Below are 17911 nucleotides of genomic sequence, written 5' to 3'. Positions count from 1 at the left end.
TTTAACTGGTGTCCATAAATTGTTGTAATAGTCAACTCATCGCACACACCTGGTGTATGAGACTGGCCAATGCTCTGTTTCTCTTGTAGGTAAGGGCTATTTTTAAACATCTGATTAATTCCTTTCCATCTTTGTATCATCATTACTTCACTAGATAAAGGGCCTGTTCTTGAGAGATGCCGAAGTCCCACTGAAGACACTGGGAGGTGTGGGTGCTCAGATTTCTCAGGACTCTGGCCCTTACTCACATAGACTGTGTCTACAATGCAGGTGTGACTGCAGCTCAGGTAAACGTACCCACACTAGTTTTAGCCTCACCAGCATGGCTAAAAATAGCAGTGAAGACATGGTGGCATGAGCTTCACCGTGGGCTGGCAATGTGGGTACATACTCAGGGTCCCAGGAGGGTTTGTACAGCCTGTGCTGAAGCTTGTGCCACCACATCTTGCCTGCTATTTTTGACCAGGCTAGCTACATTCAAGCTAATGCAGCTATGCTTACCCAAGCTGCAGTGACATTTGCAGTTGCATTATAGACAGTCTCAGTGTCTGATGATGATTTTGGCAGTTTATAAAGACACGGTCAAGTAGTATAGGCCTCTAATTTCAGTTTTGTAAACAAAGATATTTTCCAAAATAATACAAAAATACATGTCTTTAAGATTTATTTTAAATGGCTGACTGTTTTTAATCTAAATGTTCCCCTGAGGACTGAGAAATCAAACAGAATAGCATTGTCCTGCTGAATGAGAACCAGAGAGTGAGACCAACTTGTGTGGATTCACTGTCCAAGAGGAGCGACAGGCATAAAATAAACCAGCACCATAAATGATGAAAAGAGAGGGGGTTGAATCACCACAATTTCCCCTGCTATTCCAGCCAGCTAACTCTTTCCTCCTTCCTTTCCTTGTTAGCATTTCCTGACAGACTTCCTCCTGACCTAGACAGCAGAATTGCCAATAGTCTGGATTTGGCTGAGTAGGCGCCTGGATTTTGAAATTATCATAGGGAGGGAGAGTTTTGGTCAATAGCCAGGCTCTCCCCATGCAGTAGCACATGGGACTTTGTTTTTTTTTTTAAATCAGAATTGGCCTGCTGCTCCTGTCATCTCTGCCTGTGGGGGAACTCACCCGTTCCTGTTGGAGATGGCCACTTAGCTTGTATTTACCATGTGTTCAGCATTTAAAGGGTGTTTGCTATGTAAGAGAACAAGTAAAATGCATGGTTGCTACCCAGAAGAGCTTACAGTCTACTAAAAGACAAGATGAGACAAGGCAAGGGGTGACAGTCAATGAGGCTGAGAGGGTGGTTTCACAGCTGTAAGAATGTGTTTCTGTTGAGAGGTTATGCCAACTTCATAATGCTTATTTCCTTATTAAAATGATGTATTTTAGTTATAGCTGTTACTAGACCAGAGATGTAGCTGTGTAAAAGGAAAGTTGTTTGCTGTTGCTTTAAGAGTGCCTGCAAGGACACACTCTCCGTGAGTTAGTTCAAATGTCTTGTTAACAGGACAAGATTCTGTAGTTCTTGTTTCTTTGTTTTTCCTCTTCACTGTAAAATAGTGTAACCAGACTGAAAACACATTTGTTCTTTGTGTGTGAACGTCCGTCAGGGGAGGGCTACTGGGAGTTCTGCATGGGGTGGGAGAAGGGAGGCTGTGGAGGGAGAGGCAAGGGTGACAGGGAAAAGGTAGGGTGATGAGGAGAAGGAGGTCACAGGAGTGTAGGAGGATGTCATCATAGAGGGTGGGTAGGATACAGCTAGAATGAAAGGGTAGGGTTGGGGTGGAGCAAGGTGAGAGAGGAGGAGAGTTGCTGGATCCTGGGCAGGTAGAGCAGTGGGGGAGGGGATTATGCATAACATTGGCAGTGGATTTTAAAGTCCAGTGTGAAAGATGTTGGTTAATATCAGGAGGCTTGGGCTGGGAAGGATGGACCCTTCCGCTCCTTTAGATGGTGGCGGCGGGTTGTAGGAGTCTGTGGGGAGGGAGCTTTTCAACCTGTTGCTCCTGACTGCCTCCTACTCCATGTAGATGTGATGGGCTGGAGCCACACAGTTGTCCGGACATAGCTGCTGTATGGTCTGGTGGAGGTTCAGGAGGAGGCCCTAACACTCACCCCTCAACTCCATGGTTCTGCTGTTGCTGGATCTGGTAGGCAGCCACAGGGCTGTCTGAGATAGGTGCCTCTAAGGGCCACCTAAAAAGCTACTCCTGGCTGCTTCTGGCTTCAAATTTGAGGATGACTGGGGAGGGTATTTAGGATTCTTGGGCCCAGTGCCCCACAGAAGCTGCTGTATGGTCAGAACTGGGTTGGGTGCCATGGAACTCCCTCTCCCTACAAAAAGCTAGACAGATAGAGAAGGAGAAGACTCAGAGAGACACTCTGACGGTGAGACCTGGGGAGACCAGTAATGCACACGCAACCTTCTGTCTTAGAGACTTTTCCCTGGGAAAATGTTGGGATTGTGTTGGCAACAATGAGACAGACATCCTGACAGTCCTCTTGCCTAAGCAGTCCAGCCCAAGTGTCTGCAAACACACTTGACCTTCTTTTCCCAGGGTCCAACCTGTGCTGTTCCCATCTCTTTTCTCAGCCAAGCCAGCAACTGTGTTTTAAGCAGTACCTTTGCTGCATGCAGACTTGCTTACCTCCCTGATTATGATGCTGTGTGCTGGGCCCCTGTTGGAGTGGCTGCAAGATACTGTACACTTGCTTCGCCTCCCTCGGGGCAGTTGGCAACATGCTCAGGGTACTCATTCACTCATGTGGCATGTTCTCTAAACACCACCTAGCTGCCACAGCCTGTGGGCCTTCCCCTGGCCTTTTGGTGACTCAGTGGCCAAAATGTGACATAATGACATGACCTAGGGCTGGAGTGGGGCACACTGAAATCATGAAGCCTTCCACTATCCTATAATGCTAGCTTCTCCTTCAATCCCATTGCTGTAGCAAGCAGGTGGCTAGCAAAAATTAATTGTGGAGTGCTAGCTGTTGCTTTCCCCTCCTTTCCCTTTGACTTGAGGCATGTTGCCACCTGACGTGAGTGGCTTAGGTTGAGGGGCAAGGTGGCATTCCTCATCTTCTCCTGTTATCCTAGGGCCACAGTTGTGGTTTTGTAGCAGCAGGTGGTTGGCTAGCAATTGTCTGAGAGGCATGCTGCTTATTGCTGCTCTGCTCTGACTCACTACCAGCTGCTCTGACTGTGTGTGTGTTAGGTCCCCTCTAATTACTGGGCCTGGATCCAAAGTTCTGCCTCAAATCCACCCTTGGGAGCTTTAAATTATAGATTAAACATTCTTTCCATTTTAATAATCTAAAATCTTAGTGAGGGGAGTGTACATTTTCAAAAATAGATTTGCTTTTGTTTGCCAAAGTGCCTTTAAAAATGTCTCCATACAAGTAGGCATCACAATGTTGTGGCTGTGGGCTGTGTGTTATGACGCTCTTTTGAAACTCAGGAATGCCAAACCTGATCTATTTATGTATCTATTTTTATCTTATTTAGATTATAAACTCTCTGGGCAGGAATTATCTCTTATTGTGTATCTGTACAGTGCTTAGCACTGATCTCAGTTGGGGCATTGAGACAAATCAGTAGTAATAATAAATAAATGTGATGTGTTTTGAAAGAAAAAAAAGTTTAAAAGAGAAATGAGTTTAACTACTTGGTCTTTGCTCATGTACCATACTGTCATCTCCTGGGTTATTAGAATATCCTTATGCATATGGCTTTTAACGTTGTGCCAACTTTTTCATTATAAGTCATTTTTTCCAGAGTTTAATAATGGGTCTGTAAACATTGGTTTTGGTATGCAGCATAGCTCACATAACCCTAACCTAAGAGGAAGTTGTTTTGGAAAATATCAAGCCAATCAATCTCTCTTATTCATTGTAGTTATAAGTGTGTTACAGGAAAAAGGAGTAGTTTGAATGTAAAGACTCATTTTTCTGCCTGTGTCTGACGAAGTGGGTATTCACCCACGAAAGCTCACGCTCCAAAACGTCTGTTAGTCTATAAGGTGCCACAGGATTCTCTGCTGCTTTTTCTGCCTGTGTCACTCAAAACAGAATTTAAAAACAATAAATGTGGCAGGTTATTAGTCTCTAAGGTGAAATAATTTTCTGATAATTTTTAGTAGTAGTTTTGAAATAATGAGATAGTAGATAGTCATGGCTGTCTTTCTCACTCTGAAAGTTCACAAATATTATTTAGAATGCAGTTCAGTAGGTTTTAGCCCATGAGTTAAATTCTTTTCTGTCTAGATCTGGTTGGCTGCAAACTGGGTTTTTCTTCAGTCACATTTTAGATAATGATTACCTACAAAAGTCATTTGAAGTGGCTCAGTTTTTGGGAGTGCAACTTGAGATATCTTACGGGGGGAAGATTTGCAGAGGGTGGGAGCTCTGCACTTTTTGAAGATCACATTGGAGTCCAAATTACTAGTCAGTTTAGAAAATTTAGACTGAAGTATTTAAAATAAGCATCTTTTTTTCTCTTGGCCTAGGCCACAGAAATGTGCATAGCACATAAAAGCTAAAAGCATGTTAAAGTAGAGACAAAAAACTGTAAACATCAGGGGTTAAATACTGACCCCACTGAAGACAACTGAAGTTTTTCCACTGACTTCGTTGGGGCAAGATATACCACATGATTTTTTACATTGTTTTGCATACTCATGTCTCCTTAGTTTTTAGAGGCAGTCATTCTCGTTGGATATTTCAAGACATATGATATATTTCATCCTTAATGGTAGATTTTCTGATTTTCTTTCACCATCTTAGGGTGCACGGTTGGGTCATATAAAATCATGGATCTTTGTTTCAGAATAGTTGACCTCTTCATCAGATAGGTGAACTGCATTGCGGAAGCCATTTGAGTGGAATGGGTCGTTTTTGCTTGATGAGCACAACCTGCCCTCAATCCATTTTATTCCTAGTAATTCAATGCCTCATGTCTTTGTAATCACCACTACTTTTTAATCTTTTGCACTTAAATATAGCTGTGCTGCCCTAGTAACAAACCAGGGAATAAACTGTTAATCTAGGTTGCTTTCCCAAACCCACCACATCATCATTTTAGTATTCCCCAGACTAAATTTCAGACAATTGGCACTCACCTCACAAAAATGCTGGCTAAAATAGTTGATTGCACTCTTTAGTAGGGTGACCAGGAGTCCGGTTTTGTACCGGAACACCCAGTCGAAAAGAAATCCCGGTGGCTCTGGTCAGCACTGATGACCAGGCCATTGAATATCCGGTTTTCAGTGCTGCAGTGGGGCTGGCAGGCTCCCTGCTAGCACTGTGCAGCGGCCCACGCAGCTACTGGGTCCAGAAGAGGCCGGCATGTCCAGCTCCTGGCCTTAGGGCTGCCAGCGGGTTCTGCTTGGTGCCTCACCTCCTGCCCGTAGGCACAGCTCCCATTGGCTGGGTCAGTGTAGAGGAGGAACTAACGCCACTCACGAGCACTCAGCAGGCAGCAGTTGAGGGGTCTTGTGGCACATGCATCTGCTGTCCAGCCCTCCTCGTGCTCCTTATGTGGCTGGGCTGGAGCTGCGGCGCGTGCCTTGCAACGAACCATGGTCTGTCACCCCATTGCTAGCACCCAGGAGTTGGAGATAAGTGTATCCCGTCTCTGAGTGCTGGGAATGGGGCTGCACTCCCATCCTCCTCCCTCTCCCATCCCATCGCATCCCTGTACCCCTTACAGTGCTCTCCCACCCATCTTCTCCACAACGCAGAGCCGCCACTCCCATATCCCTCACCTCCCATGCTCCTGCACCCCATTTGCCTCATACAATGCTGCACTCCCATTATGTCTCTGTACACCCCTGTGCATCCCACATCCTCATGCACCTGTAGCCTTCTGCCTCCCCCTGCATCCCCATCTACCCCACATTACCCCACCTCCCACAGCCTCTCTCACCCCTATCCTGCTGTCATGCTTGGCCTCTTTCCCTCCCCATCATCTCTCCTCCAGCCCCACAGACCCATCTCCCCCCACCCCCAGCTCACCCTCCTCCCTTCCAGGCAGGGTGATTTAGGCAGCCCCTGGAAAAGTATATGAAAAAGTGTCTCTGTGTAGGCAAGTGTGTGCATGCATGCATTGTATGTGTATAAGAGACTGTGTGTTTTTGTGCAGGAAGGTGCATATATTGCTGCTTGTGTGTATACCTGTGTGAATAAAATTTGCAGCCTAACTCTGACTTTTATTCCTTTTTCTGGCTTGCGCATAAAAGAATTGATGACATAAAATGTGTGTGTATTCATTTCATAACAACTCTTTAAAAGAGAAAAGAATTCTAAAAGAAATGTATTATTTCTTAAAGTGAATGTTGTTGACTAGTAATTGCAGAAGAGCCAATGGATCATACATTTCTTCCCAACTTTGTCTAGCTACATTATAAACTCTTTGTTGTAGACTCTCTCTTTTTCTGTGTATGTTCAACACCTACCAGCCTGTAGCCCTGATCTTAGTTGGGGTCTCTAGGCACTAAACAACAATTGTAGTATTAAATAATGTGGAAGTATATGTGTTAGTGCATGTTAGATATGTACACATGAATACATGTGTGTATCTGCATGTAGGTGTGGGAGTCAGTTTCTACAGATTTGTTTGTATAGGTATCTGGACAGGTGAATTTCTGTGGTTGTGCTCTATGGATTTGTATTCGGGCTTCAAGAGTGGGCCTTTAATGGACCCATTGCAGCTGTGATAATGTGTGGTCCTAATTTCACATATAAAATTACAATAACTTTAATGAAAAAAAACACGGAGCTGGTTACGAAAAATGGGAAGAGGGGAGGGAAAGAATCATGAAGATGTTTGTGAAATTTCATTTTTTTAAAAATTGACTATTTTGACTCTTTTGCTGCCAACTCTAGCGTCCTGTAACAAATAAAACCTGAACTTAGCATCATATATCTGTCAAAACAATAAATATGCCTGTCTGGGCCTTGGATGGGGGTGAGCAAGTGATGGAAGGAGGGAAGAGGGAGTGAGCCTGGACGGGGTCATGGGCAGCAACGGGGCCTTGGGGAAGGGTGTTCAGTTTTCTGGAATTAGAAAGTTGGCAATCCTACTCTCTAGGCTGAATGGAATACAGGTATAAAACTGAGTATCCTCATACTGAAAGCATTCCAGTCCATGTATCCTCACCTGCTGCCCTAACAACCTCACATATCCCCAGAATAAGAGGGATGACAGCAGATAATCTTGTAATATCCCACATTTCCTTCAGGCAGGAAAGCAATTGTCTGACACTAACCTCTGGGAACTTTGCGTGACAGGAATGAAACCATGGAAGAGGAGTCACATCCACTTCTGATGGGCATTGTAGTTGCATCAACACCTCGTAATGCATGGTATCAAAGATAGCTGAAGGATCTAATCATTATGGGCACCTGATCTTTACCCATCACCACGAGGTCATCAGCCAGGGCTACTTGTGGTTGGAACCTGGGTCAGGGAAGTTGGTGGCATAAAAATACTCTTGAGAGTTGTCTCACACAACTTTTCCATAGGCTTTACTAGAACTAGAAGCTTAGGTACTGCTTGGTAGTGTCAAGAGATGGCTGTTTGAATAAAGGCCAAACATGCTTCCTTTAAAGCTGTTGGCTCCCTGCCCTCCTTAAAGGAGGCACTGTCAGTCTCCACCAGCAAAGAACTGGACCTCACCAATCAAGGGATCCAAAGCACAAGTTATGGCATGAAGTTCTCCCAATACATCCAGAACCACTGAGAGAGAAACTGGCGGAAAGCCAGGCAGAGAAGATCTATCATTAGTCCTCTCCAGGTATTGCTGTATAGATGCAGACAGCTCATTCAGGATTATTAGCTTGTTCTCCTTCTCTGTGCTGTGCATATAGATCCTGCTAGACTCAGGCTACCATGAAGGTTGGTGAAGAGAGGCCAGGAAGCAATGCACAAGGTCTCTTTGCAGATGGCCTTAGTCTCCAATAAGTCTCCCAACAACCAGAATCTTCTGAGGCTGAAGCCCCTTCTTGTTCCATGGGGCCTCCCTCCTGCCCCGAGAAAACAATCAGACAGAAACTGTGCCAGGTTCGATGTGCTGAATTTACAGTCTCCTGAGTGGGAAAAAAACAGTTTGCAAGACGTTGTGGCCAGAAGAAAGTGTGGCATTTTCAGTTCAATTTCATGCTCCCTCCCTCGCTTTGTGTTTCGCTCCTGTGGTGACTCAATGGGTCTTGAAATGTATCTAGCAAACCTGACAGTTGATGGACAGCTTAGAAACAAGACAGACTTTATCTTGCAGTAATAGAAGCCTTAATCATTCTTTGCCCTTTGTTTCAAATCTGTTAGTTGTAGGTTATTATGCCTTGAACACAGTAAAAACAAATAAAAAAACAAAACAAAAGCTTTGTCTCAAAAACTGAGGATAAAAAGAAATGGCTAAGGAAAAGAACCGAATTACGTAGTCTGTACAGTGTCCCATGTATCTCCTGCAGTTTGTATTTTTTAATTTGTTGTCTTGCCAGTTATCAGTTCAATATGTGGGTCTCTCACAGCCAGTTAATTACACTTACATATTACCTGAGGGTGATATTGCGAACTTAATTTGCTGTTTCCTATAATACACAGAATTACTACACATGCATCTGCAGCTCTGTGATCCACTTTTCACACCATGTACTGGCCATGCCAAGAGCCATGTAAACAGTGCCCCAGGTGTGCTTGGAGAGTCTTAATGAATCTAAAAGCAGTGTTACTTATTGGAGCAGATTGTTATCAGCTCTGCTGTTGTTCGTACTTGTTGACTCAGGAGTTCTTTAAATTGTTTATGATTGAGTCTCCCCTTGGACCTATGAACTCTGAACTATTAGGACAAGCGAAAGAGAGGAGAAAGCATAGTCAGGTAAATATATTTGAAAGATCATCTTCAGGAAGTCTCATAGATTCATAGACTTTAGAGTCAGAAGGGACCATAGTGATCATCTAGTCTGACCTCCCGCACATTGCAGGCCACAGGTCCTCACCCACTCCTGAAATAGACCCTTAACCGCAGGCCAAGTTACTGAAGTCCTCAAATTATGGTTTAAAGACTTCAAATTACAGAGATGTTACCATTTACACTAGTTTAAAGCTGCAAGTGACCTGTGCCCAATGCTGCAGAGGAAAGCGACCCCCCTGCCCACTCCGCCTCAAAGTCTCTGCCAAACTGACTTGGAAGAAAATTCCTTCCTGACCCCAAATATGGTGACCAGTTAGACCCTGAGCCTGTGGGCAAGACCTGCCCAGCCAGACACCCAGGAAAGCATTATCTGTGGTAACTGAGAGTCCTCCCCATCTAGTGTTCGGACTCTAGCAGTTGGGGAATTTTTGCTGCTGGCAGTCACCAGTGGGCTACATGCCATTGTACGCACTCCCCTCGTACCATCCCCTCCATACACTTATCAAGCTCAGTCTTGAAGCCGGTTAGGTTTTTTGCCCCCACTGCTTCTCTTGGAAGGCTGTTCTAGAACATCACTCCTCTGATGGATAGAAACCTTCGCCTAATTTCAAACTTGTTGATGGCTTGTTTATAGCCATTTGTCAACGGTACTGGTATTAATTGACACATTTGAATCTGTGGATATGTTAGTGGATTCCACATTTGATGGGCCAAATCCCAATGCCAGTTTATGTGGAAATTGGAGGAGCTAATCTGATTGATCCAGAGGTGTGGATCTGCTTGGGTAGGCATGACACTTTCTCAGGTCATCCAGAACTGCAGGTCACCACCTTACCCCACTGCTTCAGTAAGAGAAAGACTTGCTGGTGCTAAACAGGGTGACAGCTCCCTGTCCCCCAATCTATTAGCCACACCAGACAAACTTCTCAGGACTCTGCCAACCCTTATTTTGCTTTGCGGGTTAACACTTGATGTATTCCAGTTCCCAAACTTCCCAGAAGCTTCCCCTTGCTGTGTCCAGATCCTGTCACTGAACACTCACAGTAATTACCAAGTCCTCTGCCTCCAGAGAGACAATGTACTCACCAGCTTACTTGATTCAGCTAAGAGGCACCCTCTACTTTAGATCACAGCACGGAGATGATTTCATAATAAAAGGAGAATAAGTTTATTACCAAAGAACAGAGATTCACAGATTCAAGGGAGTACTGAGTAAGAATAATGGAAACAGTGAGGGTTACCAATAAAACAAATGTATAGCACACTTCTAGGAGACTAATCATAACTTTTAACAGGCTAAAACATTTGTCTAAGATAAGTTTCTCACATAAAGCAATCACTCAGCATTACCAGGGCCACAATCCAACTTTCATGTATTCAGAGTGTTGTCCTTTTTGCTCCCTGAGAGATGGATAACAAAGGGGATCTTTCCCTTCTTCTGACAGTCCAGCAAACCTTTGAAATGTATCCTTTTGAAGTCTATCTCCGGATAAGATCCTTCTTCCCCCTGCTTTGTGCTCAGGTGTGTTTACTGCTTTCTCATCCTCCTGTTATCTTGTTCTTCCTGTTTACCTCAGATGCAAATGAACTCCTATTTATTTGGCTTGTCCTGCTTAATTTACATCAGAGATATAAGCAGACAGGTAAATAAATATTCCTTTAGGGAAAACTTTCTTTTTTTAATCAATTCTGCCTGGTTACATAGTTGAAATATATTTTTAGTATTGACTTGCAACGTCTGGCATAATACCTGTACGTATATCTCACAGTGCTTGTGGTGACCAGTATGGTATAAGCTTTCATTGGATACCTCACACAACATTCTTTATAGATAAACACTATGACAGCAATGTGCTAGGAGTAGTGAGTTTGTCAGGCCTGATAGGAATTGCTGTTACATGACAGTGAATCCTTTGCCAGCTGGCACTGAGAGGCTCTTAGAGCCATCGTAGGTCCTATCTCCTCAAGCAGTTCTGTGTGTGTCAGGGTCTGTCTCTGCTGTGAGTGTAGGGCAATTGTGTGACTTCACAGAGAGAGAGGAAGACTTGGAATGTGTCCCTTACCCAATAAAATACCTCCCAAAATATTTACTATGCAAGGGGTGTGCAGTTTTTGAGGGGAAGTGGCAGCGAAGAGCTGTCTCCTCCTCCCCTTTGCCCATCTATTGGATCGTCAACCACACAGTTGCAGAGCTGTCAGCCAGAGAAATCTGCCCCCTGTTGGGAGTTCAGAGAGGGATTGCACACATTTATTGTCTATCTTTATGTCATTTCCCATTATGGTCACATTGGTCTATGATGTCTCCTTTGGGATGGGGGAGAGATTGATCAGCCACAGAAGCACTATACAGCCATTGTACAGGGGAACTTGCATTATTTTAGTTTATGAACTTGTGTCTAGGTCTGCAGGGTTCAGAGGTCTATGTCAAAAATGACTGACACCAAGATCTGGCCCTACAAGAGAAAGAAAAATGATCTAATGATCTAAACATGAGACTGGGAGCCAGGAACTCCTGGGCTCCTACTATAGCTCTGACACTGACTCACTTTGCTCATTTTAATTGATAACAATATTGATTAACAAATATACAACTCTAACAAACATGATTTTTGTCTACCAATGGAAGAAAAGGTGGACAGTTACCATTAGAATTGATTATGTCAAAGGTGCTTCTGGAATCAGCTAATAGAGACTGCTTCCTCCTATTAACTATTAGTTATTATTCATTGTATTATGGTAACATCTAGAGACTGAATTGTGCTAGGCACTGTAAAAAATTAATGAGACAGTCCCTGCCTTGAATAATTTAATCTATAAACGATGCCAAGTTGGTTTTTGTTTGTTTTTGCACCCAGGGACTGATAAATGAGGGCACGGTGTTTATTAAATTTCCTTCTGTTCTGAGGGACACCAAAGTCCTGATTCTCATTTACACTAGGATCACTTTATGCCAAAGAGGCCTTATAGTGAATGTATATGCCCAGCAGTCCTAAGGATTTCAGGGCAGTTCTGATTTTCAAACAGTCCTGAAGTATTTTTGTTAGACGAGGTTGCTCCAATAAATGATTCATAAGGTAGTAATAATGACATATAAGAGGTTACATTGACTTTCATCTCAAAACAACTAGCCATCTGATATTTAAGGGGAGAAGTTTAGGCACAAGGGCCATCATCTTGTTCTTTTAAAACACAGCACTGTGAGATAATACTGTGCCTTGGTTAGATTAGGTGTTGCCCTAGCAACACAATTAAAACCACATTTTAGAAGAGAAAAAGCATTACATGGTTTCACTTGGGGAACATTAATAAGGGGAACATCCCTTCCCTCTGGTCCTTTCCTTGTTCCATTGAAATGTTGACTTTTTTATTATTATAATGATTTTCAAGTTCCCCTCTGCAGTGTGAGTACTGAATATATCTGTTGCAAACCCAGCTTAACACTCCAACAGTCATCACAAGTTACTGAATAATTGCATTAGAAATAGTTAATGCTTTTAATGGTTTATTTAAAATAGACCTTTGACATGAAAATAATATTTTCCAGATCTGCAGACTTAGGCCCCGTAGAAGTCAATTGAAATTTTGCCATTGACTTTGTGGAAACAGGATCTAGCCTGAAGTTGTAATTCGTCCTCCCTTCTTCCTCTTTGTCAACCACAGCTCATTTCCATTCTCTTCAAATGTTATCTTCACCTGAGGAACCACTTCCTCAGGCCGGTGTACCACTGAAGTTCTGTTTTGAGGATGCAACTACACAGCCTTTGCACTTGAATTTAGAAGACTCACTGGTACTCTTCCTTTGGTGGCATTATCAGTACATTGGCTGGCTGGAGCCCATGAGGTAGGTTTATCCCAGATATAAGCTCTGCAAGCACTTGATATCCATTGATATTTCCTGGTACCAAGCAGCGTTCATCAAGGATCTTTCCTTTTCAAGGCAGAATAACAGTCTTCTGTTTTCTGACCACTTTAACATTTCCAATCTGCCTCATGGGGCCCAGGAAATGAGCATTCTTCTTAGAGAGCCCATGACGGTTCATCTTCCTGGTTCCTTCCCCTGGCAACAGTAGCTCCTTCTGTTCACTAATGATGTTCATTCCTAGAATCCCATGGGATTCCTTCTCCCATATGGCTCCCTTCAGAGGCTTTGTCTTTCAGGATGAAGATGCATTTTCCTGGCAGTGTCTGGCCCATGTACTCTATGTCTGCTTCAAGGCATCCCACCACTGGGATTGCCAGTCCATGTACTGCTGTTAGATGTAAAAGCATGTGCTGTGCATAGTCAGCTTGTCCTTCAAATATTTTTGAAAATGTGACTCAGTAATGCTGCTGACTTCTGAGCCAGTATCTATCAAACATCTGGTCTTCACCCCTGCTGTACATACTTCATCAGTTAGACAGTCTCCAAATACTCACTTGCAGAAGTCACTAGATATGCTGACACTGCCCACATTCCTATTAACATTGTATGCAGATCAATTTTCCACCAAGGTGTCATAAATAGATAGCTAAGGGTTAATGTTTCTTTCACCTGTAAAGGGTAAACAAAAAGAACCAAATACCTGACCAGAGGACCAATCAGGAAACTGGATTTTTTAAAAAAAGCTCAGGGGAGAGAATGTTTGACTCGGAGTCTTTTGTCTGTCTCTCGGCTATGGGAGGCTTCTTTCTATCTTCAAGCTTCTAATCTTCAGTTTCAAAGTTGTAAGTACAAAGGTAGCAAAACAATAGGCTTTTATATGTTTTGTTTTATATTTACATGTGTGTAGTTTGCTGGAATGTTTAAGAAATTGTAACTCTTTTTGAATAAGGTCTGTTTATTCCATATTTTTCCTTTTAAGTAATAGCCCTGGGTGTATTGTCACTTAATGCAGAGATCAGGATATTCATCGGTGGTTTTTTTTATCTTTCTTTTTTATATACAAGCTTTCTTTTAAGACTTGTATGAGTTTTTCTCTCTGGGTAGGCTAAGGAACGAAGGGAAGGGGAATTCTTCTTGTGTTAGATTTACGGAGGGTAAGCCTCCTGCAGCAACCAGGGAATTGATGGGAGGGAAAGAGAGGATAGAATCATTTCTCAGAGGGGTAGCCGTGTTAGTCTGGATCTGTGAAAGCAGCAGAGATCCTGTGGCAACCTTATAGACTAACAGAGGTTTTGGAGCGGTGAGCTTTCGTGGTGAATACCCACTTCGTCAGAACGCAGGTAGTGGAAATATCCAGGGGCAGGTATAATATGCTAGCAAGGTAACTCCAGCTTCAGGACCAATCCCATGCAACAAAACCTCGATGCCGAACTCTGCCCACATATCTACACCACCAGTGAACCCACAATAGACTAACCAGATCAGCCACACATGCAACTGGTTCATTCCACCTGCAACGTCCACGCAAATGTAATATAACGCCATCATATGCCAGCAATCGCCCCTCTGCCTATGTACATCAGTCCAACTGGACAGTCACTACGGAAAAGGATAAATGGCACGACAAATCAGGATATCAGGAATGGCAATATAACAAAAACCTGTAGGAGAGCACTTCAAACTCCCCTTTTTGCCACACTATAGCAGACCTTAAGGTTGCTATCATGCAGCAAAAAACTTCAGGACCTAGACTGGCAAAGAGAAACTGCTGAGCTTTTTCCAAGTTCATTTGCAAATTTGACACCATCAGCTTCTGGACCTAAACAAAGAACTGTGGAATGGGCTTGCCAATTACAGAACCAGTTTCTCCTCCCTTGGTTTTCACCCTCTACTGCTAGAACAGGGCCTCCACCCTCCCTGACTGAACTAACCTCGTTATCTCTAGCTTGCTTGCTAGCATATAATATACATGCCGCTGGATATTTCACTACCTGCGTCTGACGAAGTGGGTATCACCAGAAAGCTCAACCTCTAAAACCTCTGTTTAGTGCTATAAAGGTGCCACAGATTCTCTGCTGCTTTCACAAGAATCTTCTTGTTTTCCTTGTATTTGAAGGTTTGTCTCTTTGTGGAAATAGAGGAGACATGCCTTCTTGTATTGTGATGTAAAGAAATTGCATAGTAACTCTCAGGTTAAGCACAGAGAGGAAAGTCTGGGTGGGAGAAGAGGGGGAAGGGAAGTGGGTATTTCCCTTATGCGGTAAGACTCATGGGCTCCTGAGTCTTGGGGTTCCCAGGGAAGGGTTTGGGGAGCTAGAGGGAGCCAAAACCCTGGAAGTTTTTTGGGATGTTGGCCCAGCGAGATCAATCTGAGCTGGTAATTAAGTTAGAGGGGTCATGCTAGCTTCTCGGTTATGAACCGCTAAGGTTTTCAAATCCTGGGTAGGAAGCTACGACAAACAGCAGGACAGGCCTAGAAAATTCTTCCTTGCCATTGCTTGCCTTCTACTCTAGTGGACCACTCACTCTGGTGGCCACAATTGGGTTTTGAGTGGCCTGGGACTCTGCTCTTCTTCTTCATGGACATTCTTGGCTAGTATGCCCTGGCCTTTCACAAGTGTGACAATGTACCTTCCCAGCTCGGTACTTTTCAGTAGGGATCTTTGGGATCATGGTGCCGCTTGGATACTTTGGCAATATTAAATGGGGATTTTTTTCTTTCATCAACTCGGTCATCACTGTTCAACATCTGCCCCCGTTGGACTGCCAGTTTTGGACAAGCCTCACTAACTTTCCAGTGCTTTACTGTGTGGGGTAGTGTTTTTCCCCAGCAGTTGCATTCACAGTATGTAGGCCCCACTTCGTGGTATGGGGGGTCTTTGTCACAGAACGTCCTCTTCTTTTGACCACATAATGGCAGCCTGGCCATGGACTTCTTACTGGGCTCTTCCTTAAACCTTCTTTCATTTCATGGCAAGAGGGAATCATGCCCAGGAGTCCCAGGACCAACTGTTTCTTCCAGAAATATTCTGGGTCTGGAACTCATTGAGGGTCCTTGCTGATCCACTTTGCACCCCTCATTCTCTCCCTGGAGGTCCATAACGCATATGCCTGGACAGTTTCACTGTGCTCCTGCTTTGGCAAGAACTCCATTAGTCGGCGTTCCATAGATACACTTCTTCTCTCACTTTAGGGGAGTTCAAATACCATTTTCCATTCTTCTTGTCGGCCTGTGCATGGACTTGTACTGTGTCTTGGCCTAGCCCTTGAGGTGTTCCTCTATGAAGGTCCACTGATCTTCTTGGTCGTTAGCACGCAATGCGCCTTCACAGAACTTGACACACTCTCTACTGGTTCTTTGGTCAGTCGGAATCGCTAGACCTGGTCCTGCCTTTGGAACATAATCAGGAGGTTTGTCTTAGCTGTCTGCTGCTCGTTGGTCTTATGCGTTAGCCAGCGATAGAGCGTTTCTGTCATGTTGCGGTTCTAGTTCTGTACTCGCTCAGCTTTGGTATGAATATCTGGTGAAGCTAGCAAAAGTGGGGCCTGTAGTTCTTCATTCGTGAGGGAGGGGTGGGGGGGGGGAAGGGGGGGGGGGGTATGGCTTCGACCAAGACCGGACCAGTGCTACCAGAACTCAAATCAAGTAAACCAATGGGTGACCCTGTGATTAGAAACCTGTTTGTAACGGTACGAGCAAATTATGTAAGTGGAGGGAATGGTCCCGCTATTGTTTGAGAATCTCCTGGGGTTATACACTACTATGTATAAACCGGAGTCCTCGCTCCCCTTCCTTTAAACCCCGAGGCCTGCCTGACTCGAGGCTCCCTTCCACTCCCTGGTGGCAAAGTCTCATAACCGCCAGAGCGAGAGCTGGGCCCAGGATTCCTGGCGGGCTTCGAACTGACCAACGCTTTGGTCATGTCCCTAAAGGGCAGAGGGCTAGGGCGTCCTCACTCCGGGGTGCTCTTTCTGCACTGGAATTCCCTGACCCATTGATCATTGATAGCAGTTCAAAGAAAATATTAAACAGCAACCGAATTTTTAAAAATAAGGCAAAAATGGGAAAAGGTAACAGAAAAACACATACCGTAGCTCATCTGGCAGGGGACAACCACAACGCAAGTCTCTGGAATATAAGGAGAAGTCACAGTCGTTCTCACACATCCCAGGCCTCTTCTCAGCCCTGGCTGGTGCTGTAGGGGAAACCGTTCTAGAATTGGCCACACTTGCTCTAGTGGGTGGCCAAACACCTCAGGCTGTAGGGTCAGGGCCTCTTCTTCCCAGCGTCAGCCTGGGGGCCACATACGGGATTGACGATCCCCCTCCAAGTTGGCCTGCAACTTTTGGGGGCATCTCCTGCACTGGGTCTGCTGACCCAGGGTCTCCCTGGCTCTTCCAGCTGCTTATGCAAACCTGGGCTCCAGGCCCTCCAGCTCCAGCTCCATTCTACCTCAGCACTGATGCTGCTCTGCCTCCAGCCCCCTGGACTGCTTTTTCTGTCCCCTCTGGCTCTAGTTGCTACAGCTCTCCTCTCAGCACAGATCTGCTTTCAGGGGTGTTTGTGTGGCTCTGCTCCCAGCACTGACATATTTCCTGGGCTGCTTCTCTGATTCTCTGGCTGGCATGGCTTTGTTCCCCAGCTCAGCTTGGGCCCCTTCTCTCTCCTTAGCTCAGCCCCTTCTGTTCCAGACAATTCCAGCTCGCCCAGAGGACAGGACTCCGCGACCTCCTGACTCCCTTATTAGCCTGTTCACCCTGTCAATCAGGCTGACCTCGAGCATTGGCTTCTCCCCATTGCTCCTGGGGACTGTCAGTCTCAGGGTCCTGATTTCCCATTGACCCTCCCCTTTCTTTTGGTACTGGGAGCTAGCCAACCAAGCCCCCACTGAGTTTTAGTAAGGGTCCAACCATCCTCTTATATTTAACTATGTACCTATTGAAAGGTAAATTCAGTATTGTCTTATTCTCAATCACCAGTCTGAGTTAGTTGCAGATGAAGGATTGTGAAATTTAACAGGAAAAGAACAGCAGGGGGAAAATAGCCTCAGCTGAGGGAGCACTTCAAAGGTTTACTGGACTATAACTGGGGAACAAGGAAAGCACCTTGTTGCACATAGGAAGGAAACGGACAGC

At 44.6% G+C, this 17911-nt stretch overlaps 1 protein-coding gene across 3 annotated transcripts in view; it reads left to right on the top strand.

Annotated features, from left to right (window-relative positions):
• The window catches only part of CPED1 (cadherin like and PC-esterase domain containing 1), a 243193-nt gene that overhangs the window by 54575 nt on the left and 170707 nt on the right, over positions 1-17911 (top strand). The window lies entirely within an intron of this gene.

This window comes from Chelonoidis abingdonii, chromosome 1 (genome assembly GCF_003597395.2).
Source record: "Chelonoidis abingdonii isolate Lonesome George chromosome 1, CheloAbing_2.0, whole genome shotgun sequence".
NCBI classification, from domain to species: domain Eukaryota; kingdom Metazoa; phylum Chordata; order Testudines; family Testudinidae; genus Chelonoidis; species Chelonoidis abingdonii.
Note: the sequence above shows the minus strand (reverse complement) of the source record. Positions and strands in the feature narration are given on the sequence as shown.